The 10,379-nt window shown below is 40.3% G+C and overlaps 1 pseudogene; it reads left to right on the forward strand.

Moving 5' to 3' along the window:
* The first annotated feature begins 7,393 nt into the window (after nt 1-7,393).
* On the forward strand, nt 7,394-9,006 carry LOC100619236 (glyceraldehyde-3-phosphate dehydrogenase-like; annotated as a pseudogene).
* The last annotated feature ends 1,373 nt before the right edge of the window (nt 9,007-10,379 follow it).

Here is a 10,379-nt window from a genome sequence, read left to right on the forward strand (position 1 = left end):
ATTATGTGTGAATTGGTAATTTATAAAATTATGAAATGAAGGCTGGCACACCCAGTTCTTTGATTACTCCTCAGGAAAAGTTCATGATGGCTGTGGGAAGTGGGAATACAATCGCCCTTTAATAAGGTACAGAGAGTACCGAGACAGGCAGTGAAAGAAGTACAAAGGCAGGCAATGTGAAGAAGAGAATGGGGAGGAGGAGAGGCAGAGCATATTACACACAGAGCTGGGAGCCCTAGACAGACAGATGATGGACGAGTACTAGGCAGGCAGGAGTTTGTCTCATTTTTATAGTTTTTTAGGGGAAAACGGACTCTTACCTGTGCCACTTTGGGATTAGTTCATCAGCTTATCCAAATCATTTCAGGTTGTCAGTAAAACTTCAAAGTTCCCACATCCACTGCTTTTCAAAATTATTAGCACTTTTTGGTGTTCTGCGGATGTCTGGAACTTGCCTGAAATTTACCTATCAGAGGACCAAAAATCTTGACAGCAGAATCTAGATATCTTCCCTGATTTCACATATGTTGCCAGGATGTGATTTTTGATTAATACATTTATAATTTAGAAATTATTGTGATCTTTTGATCCTTTGATCTTTGGGACAGTTTATATGTGACTTCCAGGTACCCCTTTTCAATCTTCTTTCTTGCTATTGCCCCCTTGTACTGGCTATTTATAAATTTACTATGCTAACTAGAAGTGGGAAGTACTGGTCAAGGGGATCCGAACAAGATAGAATTTTAACATAACATGGAACTCAGGGAAGGTCATTCTCTACTCCCTGTACTGCTACTGCATATTCTTATCCTGTGCTTAGACCACAGTGGGTATTTAAATTTTGTTGATTGATTGTTGATAGATATTTGTTGATAGATGACTGACTGATCAACTGTCCTGACAAGAATGACATCATAGGAGTTAGCTTAATGGAAACTCTTGGGGAATTCCAGTAAGCAAAAGACCATGTGTACTTTAGTTTGTGCCAGAAATCCTATGTTGTTGCTTTCTTGGCCAACAACAAATCTGGGAGGCTCACTGTGCTTGATGGGTTCCAGTTTTTTATATCCTCTTCCAGGGCATTCCTCCTCTTCTTACAAGATCTCAAAGGATTTTTTATGGAGGAGAGTATCCTGGAGCCACAGTTCTAAACCCTTCAAGAAGAAGCTCTATGGGGAAGCCCAAATATCTCCATTATTGCTTGAGTGAGGGAGGAGGAGAAGAAAAATGCATTCAGGTTTGGGATATTAGAAGTAGAGAGTTATCATGGCCAATGATCTCATCATCAGGAGACTATTTCTATAATTTCTCTAATTAGCCCAGGCTGGCCTTTTCAGAACAGAGACCATCCTTTAGCTTGTACTTAAATCCTTTTGGAAATGGTAGAATATGCCAGAGCATATACTCCCTGGAAATGGTTTTGGGGATCATGTACTAGTCATATCCATACCATGAGAAACCACATTTTCTTCTGTGGGGTTGGAAAGAGAAGGCTATGGGGGAGAAGGAAGATGTGTGTTCCCATCCAAGATCCCAAGTCAAATAGAAGGAAGATGTGTGTTCCCATCCAAGATCCCAAGTCAAATAGAAGGAAGATGTGTGTTCCCATCCAAGATCCCAAGTCAAATCTGAGGACAAAAACAGGAATCTAGAGGGCTAAGTTAGCTAGAAAGCAATGAATGGAACCTAAGAGAAAAAGGGTCTAGCGTGAGGAATAGTCTCACCAAGGAAGGTGAGGAAATGCCACAGTATGCCTTAAGGCACTGTAAGGAATTCATCTCCACTTGGGGCATCAGCATGCTGGCCATATGCCCCCCTCCTATAATCACAGCTACCCAACTAGAGAACCACCCAACTATAGATTCCAAGCCCCAATCCTTGATCCAGCATTTCCTTCTTGTAATGACGGTGTATCCCTTTTGGTCTTGATTCAGGCATCTCCCCAGGACTAGCTAAAGCACTTACCCTGAAAATCTTTGGGCCTTGACCCCCTGCAACAGTTTACTTTTATGGCCAGTTCTCTCCTCATTCATTGTTCTCCTATGGGGACTGAGGGATCCCAGAGCAAGGCCTATAACCTTCCTTTAGACTTTTACAACCATCCCTCAATATTATTCTATACTGTGACTAAATGCAAACACATAACTTGTGAACACATTTTATTTAGATCCTAATTGGCCATGACCTAACAACCATGAGCACTCACTAATTAATAATAGGCATGCATATGAGTGTTGGTGTGTTATATAGTTTGCTGATTGCAGATGTTTTGCCAGTTGCTACAAAAGCCTCTTTGACCTTTCTCTCAATCTGTCCATTGAGTTAGTTTTCTAACATTTCTCTGACTTCCAAGGCACTGTGAGGACATCCTGATCACCTTCCCTTTTCTGCTTTCTGGAGCATCGTCTTTTTTCTTGGCACTGGAAATTTGCATTGCTATTTGCCACCCTTCCTTTTTTTTTTTCAACCAAGGGCCCATAAAATATCTCAACAGAGGCAAAGAACTCAGATACACTATATAAGGCAACTATTCATACCACTATGTCATACTGGTTTTGTTCATTTGTTTTTCAGTTGTGTCCAACTCTTTGTAACTCCATTTGGGTTTTTTTTTTTTTTTTGGCAAAGATATTAGAGTGGTTCACCATTTCCTTCTCCAGCTCATTTTACAAATGAGGAAACTGGGGCAAGAAGTGTTAAGGGGGGGGGCAGCTGGGTAGCTCAGTGAATTGAGAGCCAGGCCTGGAGATGGGAGGTCCTAGGTTCAAATCTGGCCTCAGACACTTCCCAGCTGTGTGACCCTGGGCAAGTCATTTAACCCCCATTGCCTAGCCCTTACCACATAGTATTGATTCCAAGATGGAAGGCAAAGGTTTTTTTTTTTTTTAAGTGTTAAGTGACTTGCTCAGGGTCACACTGCCTGAGGCCAGATTTGAACTCATGAAGATAAGTCTTCCTGACTCCAAGTCCTGCTCTCTATCCATGCACCATCTAACTGCCTTACCACAGTGGTCCCTGGCCTATTCCAATAAGACAGCCATCTAGTTTGTGACAGTTTAATGTTAGCTCTAATTATTCATTCTATATTTATTTAGCAAATATTTGTTAATGACCTATTATACACAAAATACTAGTCAAGTCTACTAGCAATTATTTTTCTAATTTATTAGAATTTTAAACCTTTACCTTCCATCTTAGAAGCCATACTGTATCTTGGTTCCACAGCAGAAGAGTGGTAAAGGCTAGGCAATGGGGGTTAAGTGACTTGCCCAGGGTCACACAGCTGGGAAGTGTCTGAGGCCAGATTTGAACCTCCCATCTCTGGGCCTGATTCTCAATCCACCTTGCTGCCCTGCCTCTACCATCATTTAATAATCTCTTACTCTGTGCTGGACACTGTGCTGAGTGCCGGAAGTACCACTACAATGAAACAACCTCCATCCTCAAGGAGATACATAAAATACATAAAAGGGAACCCAAAAGGGAAGGGTATGAGCAAGTGGGGAAGGTCCCCAGGACAGGGACATGGTTGAGAAAGTCCTTTGGAGAGGATGGAAGATGATTGGACTGGGTCTCCTCCAGGGATTGGAGCCAATTGGAGGGAAAGGCTGAAGGGCTGGAGGATGCGTCCACTGCGAGAAACAGCCCAGGAGCAGAGTGAGCTTCTCCTAAGAAGAGATGTCTGTGGCTTGATAAAGTCCAGTGGAAGAATGAGTCATTAATAGAGCCTGGGCAGGACTAATGGTACTGGAGAGGAGGTATTCCATGAAGGACTGTGGGATAGTCATTGAAGAACAAGACACACTCTGTGCCCTCATGGGGCAATGGATAATAAAAGCTTGAATTGATATTGTTCTCTAAGGTTTGCAAAGTCATTGATGAAGACATTATCTCCCCTGAGTCTCACAACAGCCCACAGGGTTAGTGCTATCGATATCCCCATTTTACAGAGCAGGAAGCTAAAGTTTGAGAGAGGTTAAGTGAATTATGAAGGACCACAAAGCCAGTAAGTGTTTGAGGCTGAAATCAAACCCAAGTCTTCCTGCCTCTAAAGCTGGAATTCTACTCTTTGAGCTGCCTCCACACACAGAAGCCAGAGGGTTGGCTTTGTAGTCAAACTGGTCTGTGTATAAGCCTCAGCTTTGACATATATTAGCTGTACGGCTTTGGCCAATTCACTTAACCTCTTAGGGTCCTTGGGAACTTACTCATACTATAAGTTCTTGGCAAGTTGCAGAGCTAAATCACTGGAGGACGTTCTATATCAGGAGGATCCCCAACCCCTAATGGAATCTGAGCTAACAGCAATAGGAATAGTCATGAAAATAATTTTCTTATCATTCACATTGTCCTGTCTTTTGGAAAAGTTGTCCTGAGGATTCTTTCAGCGAGCTGACGGAGGATGAATTTACATCATAATGCCTTTATTCAATTGCAAAAAGCAGTTATTTTTCGACCTGTACAATAAGCCATGGAGCATTAAATATAAAATAATAATGGCAGGTTAGAAATTTGTCTTGGGATCATTTCCATCAATTAATTAACAAGACAGACTAAGTGTGCTCATACACACCTGCAGTGCTGGCTGAGGCTGTGGATCCCATGAGTTTGAGGGTTCTGAGTTGCAACAGGGCTAAAATGGATCAGCTAAGTCCCAGTACCAAAGTGGTGAGCCTTTGAGAAGGGAGTGTGGGAACAGGCTGCCTAGAGAGGGTCCTGGACTTGCCCCAGGTCAGAAAAAACCAATCAGATTAAAGTTTGCCGATTGATATCGGTGTCAGTTTTGTAAGGAGTCTTTCTGTACTGCCAGTTTGTGCAAGGTAGGAAGATTTGGTCTCAAAAAAAAATCGATCAACAGATTTATTAAGCATTTATTATGTGTCCAGGCCAGATACTGGGGAATAGAGATACATCTGAATTCCATCAAAAAAGATGAAAATTAGATGATAATGAAAATAGTAATTGGAACTACATCTGTGATTTCATTATTGTAGTGATATTTCTTCTCTCTTTTGAACTGAAATCTTCCTTCTTATAATTTCTGCCTCCCTTATTTTTAGTTCAGTTCTTTGGAGCTATGCAATACATACATACATACATACATATATATATTTTATATATACATATATTTAAACTTTCTCTTTCACATGGTCTAAATGTTTAATATGATAGTTATTCTAGCATAACTTCACTGACTTGTATTTTCCATGCTAAATATATTTTCCATGCTAAATATCCATGGGATATTTCCTTTGTTCCTCACATTCCATGGTTTTCAGACCCTCCACAATCCTCATTGCCTTCTTATGGACATGCTTCTACATCCTTCCTCAAATGTTCTACTAAAATAAAGCATTCCCAATGAGATCTGATCAATTCCAGGCACTATGAAACAATTATACTCTTTGACCTGGACATTATTTCTATTAACAAAGCTTAGGATTGCATTTGGGTTTGGGTTAAGTTTTTTCCCCCCCCAGGAAACCATGTCACTTTTGTGGATTTATTGTCAATGAAATCTCATAGACATTTTCCTTCCCTTCCCTTCCCTTCCCTTCCCTTCCCTTCCCTTCCCTTCCCTTCCCTTCCCTTCCCTTCCCTTCCCTTCCCTTCCCTTCCCTTCCCTTCCCTTCCCTTCCCTTCCCTTCCCCTTCCCCTTCCCCTTCCCCTTTCCCTTCCCCTTCTCCTTCCCCTTCCCCTTCCCCTTCCCCTTTCCCTTTCCCTTTCCCTTTCCCTTCCCCTTTCCCTTCCCCTTTCCCTTTCCCTTTCCCTTTCCCTTTCCCTTTCCCTTCCCCTTCCCCTTCCCCTTCCCCTTCCCCTTCCCCTTTCCCTTTCCTTTTCCTCTCCTCTTCTTTCTTTTCCCCCCTCTATTATTTTCTTTTTAAATCCTAACCTTATGTTTTAGAATTGGTACTAAGTATTAGTTCCAAAGCAAAAAGAATGGGAAGAGCTAGGCAATTGGGGTTAAATGACTTGCCCAGGGTCACACAGCTAGGAAATCTCTGAGACTGGATTTGAGCCCAGGACCTCCCATTTCCAAACCTGGTTCTCTATCCACTGAGCCACCTAGCTGCCCCTTATAGATCTTATTAACATGAATTACTGACTAGTTAGATCTCCCTCATCCTGTATTGATTAGGGGATGATTTTTGTGCTTTGAATAGTGGGACTTGCCATTTATCCAATACAGATATCAGATTTTCAGTCTGTTGAGATTCTTTTGAGTCCTGATTTTCATTAGCTGGTATATTAACTTTCTCTCTCAACTTTTTAAGTGCAGAATAAGAAATTTGTTAACCTCCTCTTCATTCAAGTTGTTTCTCAAAATGCTGAATAGGACAGAGCCAAGTTTAGAACCCTACAGCATGCCATTCTCCTCAAGTTATTCATCCTCAGCCTCAATGCCTGTCATAAGTCTACTAAAGGCTACAAAGCCTCTTATCTCCCTCTAGTATTCTTCAGCCTTCTGCTGTCCATGTTAATTTGTCCACTGCTCTCTTCCATTTCTTTAGGGTACTTCAGCTCCCCCAAGCAGCTGTTCTTCTTTTTTTTCAAAACCCTAAAATCCCAATATATCTCTGCTGTTTCTCTAAATCAAATTCTTATCATTATAAGCAATGATTTCTTCCAAGATTACTTTGGGCTCCAATTAATTCCCTGGTAGCAATATTTTTTCCAATTCAGTTTTTCCTGATGCTCTGAAACTTTGAGCTCATTAAGGGGTGAAGTAATGTGCAATTAGCCAATTCTAGCTTCCACTCACACTCTATAGCATAAAATTCATAATGCTTCCACAAATGCAAATATTCTTTTTGATTTATAAAGTTGTGCTTTCATTGGCTTCTTGAATCACATTTTTTGTTGTAGAATTCTTTTTCTTTAAACACTTACCTTCTGTCATCACATTCTGTGTTGTAGAATTCTTTTTTTTTTCTTTTTAGAATTAATATTATGTATTGATTTGAGGCAGAAGAACAGTAAGGACTAGGTAATGAAGGTTAAGTGACTTGCTCAGGGTCACCCAGTAGGAAATGTCTGAGTCCAGATTTAAACCCAGGACCTCTGTCTCTAGGCCTAACTTTCAATCCATTGAGCCAACCAGCTGTCCTCTTATGTTGTAGAAATCTATGGGTCATTTACTTTTTTCCTAGCATAACCATATTATGATAACCTCCCCCTCCCCCCCAAAAAAATCCCAAACAAAAAAACTAAATCATTTTCAGCTTTTCTCTCAGGCTTAATACCAGAATTTGTTCCTATGGCAGCCCCTGAGACAAGATGATGAAAGTTGGAGACAATGAATTTGTCTGTATTGAGTGCCTAGTGACCAAGGCTACATTAAACTCAAGCAGAATAGACACAGTGTCCATCCTGACCCCTTCATTGTGTGTTCTGATGTGATTTCACCCATGACAACTTCAACAGCACTGTCAAGGCTGAGAATGGAAAGCTGGTGATCAATGAAAAAGCCATTACTGTCTCCCAGAAGTGGAATTCCACAAATATTAAGGGAGGAGATGTTAGAGCCAAGTATGTTGTAGAGTTCATTGATGTCTTTACTATCATGGAAAAGGCCAAGGCTCAGTTAAGGGTGGAACCAAGTGGTCATTGTCTCTTTCTTGTCCGCTTATGCCCTAATGTTTGTGATGGGATTGAACCATGAGAAATGTGGTCATTCCTTTAAGATTGTCAGTAATGCCTCCTGCACTCAAAACTGCTTGATCCTCTTGGCCAAGGTTATTCATGACAACGTTGGCATTGTGGAAGGACTCATGACCATAATCCATGCCGTTACTGCTGCTCAGGAGACAGCAGATGGCCTTTCTGGCAAACTGTGGAGTAATAGGCTGCCCAAAATATCCTCCCTGCTTTCACAGGCGCTGCCATGGCTGGAGCTGAATGGGAAGCTCACAGGCCTGGCCTTTTGTGTTCTGTGAAGATTGGATTTGGCTATCTCCTGATTGTAACAATGAAGATACTTAGCTCTTCCTTTATAGTGAAGCTAGAATTGTAAGCTACAGTCTATTTTTAGGTTTGAAGTACAAAAAGGTGTTTTACTACAAAAGGTGATTTAATCACAAAAAGGTGTTAAGTAACTACAAAAGATGAACTTAACAAAAGAGAATTTAAGTAAACCAAAAAGATATAATCTAATCAGAGAAGGTGAGAACTAAAGAGTGGGCAGTCCTGGAGAAAATCTAACCAAAGAAGGTGAGAACTAAAGAATGGACAGTCCTGGAGAAAAGCATCTGCTGTGATTGGTAGTCGTGAAAATTTAGAGGTGACACAAGAGAAAAAGATCTTTAAAACGAGGACCAAAAAGGCAGAAGATTCATTCATTCGGTTTCAGACATTCAGATGAGTTCGGACACAGTCAGTCACCCAGGCTTGGAGTGAAGGACAGAGGAGTGAGTGGAAGTCCAATACCCAGACTTCTTTTAGACTGTTACCATTGGTGAGTGAAAAACTGACCTAGTGACCCCGCCTTTCTGGAGGCGTGAAGCCTCCAGGAAAGGCCCAATTTCTTGAGATTCTTTTCCCCTGGCTTGGACATAGAAATTCTAACTGATATAAGAAGAAGCCAGAGTTTTTTTCTCTCTCTCTCATTCCTTAATATCTTACCTTCTATTGTAAATATTGTAAATAAACTACCTTAAATTCCATTTACTTTAATAATTCATTTTGGGATTTAGAAATTAAATCCCTGGTGACCACCTAATATATATATATATATATATATATTCAGAGTCCAACCACAATTTAAATTTAACAGTTCCTACTCCCAATATATCTATTGTAGATCTGACCTGTTGCCTGGAAAAACTTGACAAATATGACAATATCAAAGAAGTGGTAAAACAAATATCATAGGGACCCTTGAAGGGCATCTTAACCTACATGGAGGACAAAGTTGTATCCTGTGAGTTTAACAAGTGACACTCTTCAGTCTTTGATGCTGGCACTGGTATTGCCTCCAATGACCTTTTTGTCAAGTTCATTTCTTGATATGACAACAAGTATGGTTATAGCAACTATGCAGTAGACTTCATCATCTACATGGTCTTCAAGGAGTAAAGCAGGAAGCCATGGATCTTAATTCACAGTCAAAAAAAGGAGTTCTACCACTGGGGAGCCAACATCCCTAACTTATGTCACTACATGGCAATGACATGCTCCACTCACATACTTGCCTGAAAGCATTATTGTCATAGGAGGGAAAAGCATAGATTCTTATATTGTGTACACTAATAAAGCTGCCATATTAAGTGCAAAAAAAAAATCAAAGCATGGTGGGGGTTCAAGATTGGGACTGGACCTGTGATTTCACTGCTATAAGGAATTCCCTGGGAAGGAAACACCCTAACAATGTAGCTTATTTCATTCTCTGGGACTTAAAATTCTTAGAAAGTTAGCTAGAAGATGATTACTAATGAAAACATTTAAAGAAAAATGAAGATGTGTCCTGGTTTCTGGGTTAATTTTAATAAAGTTTATTCTTGGGAGTGAGCCCCATACTTGGGAATAGAACTCCTTCTCTCTCTCTCTCTCTCTCTCTCTCTCTCTCTCTCTCTCTCTCTCTCTCTCTCTCTCTCTCTCTCTCTCTTTCTCTCTCAAGTTGTATTTACTTTTGACTGTTCTCTGTTTTAGAATGTGAATATTTTGAGTATAAGGGATGGTATTCTCTATACCATAGAGCTGGGGATAATGCAAAACTCTGGTAGTAAAATGAATTGTACAGTAGGACCTCGTTTTACATGAACTCAACTTGAATTCAGGTATAGACAACTGGCAATAGAAAAATAAATAAGGCAGAAAAATATGTAAAATAAGACTTAATTATGTGCTAAATCCACGCTATTTTCCCAAGAGGTGTAAAGTCCTGCAGCAAGTTTGCCAGTCACACTTATTCTCTCTGAGTGAATCATTACTTTTTTTTTTGTGCCAAACATTGGCTCCTACATCAGTCTTTGTGCTAAGTTCTCACTTGTAACAAGTTGTTTCTTCCCTAGAGCACTGCTTTTTTTTTGGTTTCATTAACTCTACTTATTAATAATGGCCCAAAGTACAAAAACAGTGATGCTGGTAACTCTGATAAGCCTAAGAAAAGTCATAAAGTGTCTAGGTATGTTTGAATAAGAAATATTTATTTAATAATGGGCCTCGCCATTATGCATGATTTTCAGCTTACACAAAGGATCCTGAAACAGGTTGGTCGTATAAGATGAGCTCTTATTGTATATGATAAAGACAGATCTAGTGCTCTGAGTATTATAATAGGCATTTGTCACAGTAATAGAAGTCTAGTTAATTGCCTACTCTCAGTTTTTGTGGTTCTCTGTCAGTTTTGTTGGATGTTATGAAGCTAGATGGCCCAGTAG

Source organism: Monodelphis domestica, chromosome 4 (assembly GCF_027887165.1).
Source record: "Monodelphis domestica isolate mMonDom1 chromosome 4, mMonDom1.pri, whole genome shotgun sequence".
Lineage (NCBI taxonomy): Eukaryota > Metazoa > Chordata > Mammalia > Didelphimorphia > Didelphidae > Monodelphis > Monodelphis domestica.